Source organism: Dipodomys merriami, unplaced genomic scaffold, assembly GCF_024711535.1.
Source record: "Dipodomys merriami isolate MVZ:Mamm:240054 unplaced genomic scaffold, mDipMer1.0.p SCAF_43, whole genome shotgun sequence".
In the NCBI taxonomy this organism is placed as follows: domain Eukaryota; kingdom Metazoa; phylum Chordata; class Mammalia; order Rodentia; family Heteromyidae; genus Dipodomys; species Dipodomys merriami.
In genome coordinates, this window is record NW_027205937.1 from 11,213,719 (window position 1) to 11,216,727 (window position 3,009).

At 35.6% G+C, this 3,009-nt stretch overlaps 1 non-coding gene across 1 annotated transcript; it reads left to right on the forward strand.

Moving 5' to 3' along the window:
• Positions 1–449: 449 nt before the first annotated feature.
• LOC138807749 (U6 spliceosomal RNA) lies at positions 450–555 on the forward strand. Its single transcript, XR_011366261.1, has one exon. It is a non-coding gene; the product is annotated as a U6 spliceosomal RNA (small nuclear RNA).
• The last annotated feature ends 2,454 nt before the right edge of the window (positions 556–3,009 follow it).

Sequence of the window (3,009 nt, forward strand, 5' to 3'; positions counted from 1 at the left end):
CTTCTTTACACAGTCTTTGCAACTTCTCATTAGTAAAGTTTCTATAAAATCTGAAATGTACATACTTACTAGTACATGCTACCAGAAATATTATATACTTTATCAAAAATTTTTATGACCTGCCAAACAGTCTTAATTTTGCCATATATAAGCAAATCCCAAAATTAAACATATTTAAAACATTAAAACTTTTAACAAACCTTAACATTTGCTGCAATGATCATTATGACAAGTGCCTTTTGTAGAATAATTGAATTCTTCCTCCTACAAATCTCATGAACAACAAATATCTGGAATTATTTTGTTTTTGATATGTCAATCTTGACTTTATTCTTAAATGTGTGCTTATGTAAGAAACACATGGTTCTAAAATTTCACAATTCTTTTGAACTTATTTTTGTTGAATTGTCTAGTTTAAGAAAATCAATTACTCTTTATAAAAATGTTTTGTGCTCAATTTGGCTGCACACACACTAAAATTGGAACATACAGAGAAGATTAGCATGGTCCCTGCACAAGGATGATACACAAATTAGTGAATCGTTCCATATTTTTACAACAACAGATGCTGGAAGAAATATGGCCAGAAGGGAGCCTACTGCATTCTTGGTGGGAGTGTAAACTTGTTCATCCACTTTGGAAAGCAGTTTGGAGGTTCCTCAAAAGCCTCCACATAGAGCTCCCTATTATACAGCAATCCCACTTTTGGGCATTCTCCCAAATGATCACAAACCAGTCCATACTAAAACTACCACCACAACAATGTTTATTGTAGCATTATTTTCTATAGCTAAGATATGGAACCAACCCTGATGCTGCTCAGTAGAAGAATGGATCAATAAAATGTTCTCTCTCTCTCTCTCTCTCTCTCTCTCTCTCTCTCTCTCTCTCTCTCTCTCTCTCTCTCTCTCTCTCTCTCTCTCTGTGTGTGTGTGTGTGTGTGTGTGTGTGTGTGTGTGTGTGTGAATGTACACTTACACAACCACATTGGAAAGCAGTCTGGTGAGTCCTCAGAAAGATAAATATTGACCTTCCTTATGGCCCACTCATACCACTTCTAGGCCTCTATCCTGAACAACAGGTACCAATATTCAAGGACAAATGCACTTCCATGTTTATTGCAGCACTGTTCACAATAGCCAGGATATGAAAACAACCCATATGTCCCACCAGAGATGAATGGATCAAAAAACTGTGGTAACTATACACAACGGAATATTTTCCAGCCATTAGAAAAGACAAATTAATGGCATTAGTAGGGAAATCAATCAAGCTACAGGAAATCATGTTGAGCGAGGTGAGCCAAAATCAAAGAGACAAATGGCACATGGTCTCCGTGATAAGCGGATGTTAAATCCAAAATGTAAGGTGATATGACAAAATTAACAACACTTAAGAAACCAAGAACTTCCACTCATCTGGTCGAATCACTACTAAATAACCCCATTCTGCTGATCATATGTGCACACTGAAGGGAAACCAGGAGGACGACACAGAACTAGAGGGAATCAGGGAAAAACATACAACAGTGGGATCCATCAGCTGCACTGGACATTGACCAAAATGAACTAAGCAACTCAATGTCACTGGAGGGAGGGAGGGAACAAGTGGGAAAGAGGGAACAGCTGACGCTTATGCAATACAAAAGAAATATACATATTTCAAAACAAAAAAGTTTACATATGGAAGAAATAACTCTATTGCAAAGCTCATAGAATTCATAAATGTTGTAGACCATAATAGACAATTTGCTCCATCGAAGTTAGAATGTGTTTGTGACTTAAACTAAGCATCACTATCCCACAATATTGTGAAATTTGGGAAAGTATGTAACCACTTAATCACAATAAAAACATTTGAAAAAATGATGAAGGTGGAAAACTAAGTTGCTCCAAAAAACAAAAAAGGAAAATGTTCTGTGTGTATTTGTGTGTACACACACACGCACACACATATACTATATATATATATATATATATGAATTCTATGCCTCCATCAGAAAGAATGACAACGCTCAATTTGTTAGGAAATGGAAAGATTTGGAAAAAAATTATATTAACTGATGTAAGCCAAGTCCAAAGAAACATAGGTCCCATTGAATCCCTTATTTGTAATAACTAGTATATGTCTGGGATAAGCAGAAAAGTTGAAAGCTTATGTGTATATGACCAGATAAGTTGATGTTAACCTAAATAACCCCCAAGATAGAGACACAAGTGTTTTTTTTTCTTTATTGCTGTTGTTTCTCATGTATTTATAATGTACGATGTGATTGTTTTTCTTTTTTATACGTTCCTCCCCAACAATATAACCCTGTTTTCACTTTATTTGATGTTGGTGCACCTGCATCTTGAATGTACACTTCTCTAATTTGGGAAGGGAAAGGGAAAAAACAACATGCTTAAATAGGAATACAGTTTGACCCATTGTATAACAATAGATGCACAAGACATTATTTTGAAAAAGGAACTTTACAATTTAGGCTAGGGACATTTGGTGGGGCTTTGGGGTATGAGGAGTGTACTTGTGGAGCTGTAAGGGAAGGAATGGTGGGGGAAAAACAAAGGAGGAGGTAACAATGCTTGATAGGAAATGTACTTATTACTTTGCTCATATAACTATAACCCCTCTGTACAGTATTTTTACAACAAAAATGTATAAAAATGTTTTGAGATGGAAGAGTTTATGAAGCCGATTTTACCCTTATAATATCGTTAACAAAGAAATTAATGCAAAACACTGATATGAAGATATTTTGAAAAAGTGAGTGTGTGTGCATTCCTGCGTGTTGGCATGCTCAGAGTTTGAAATCAGGGCTTCAACATCTTGCTACGTCTTTCTCTCTAGATTGGTGAGTTACTATATGAGCTACATCTCCATTCCTGACCCTTTGCTATTTCGTTAAAATTTTGAAAAATAATCTCATGAATTTATTTTGTCCTGTTGACTTCCAAATATTATCCACAGATCTCAGGCTCCTTAATAGGTATCCCGAGTAGTTAAGATTAT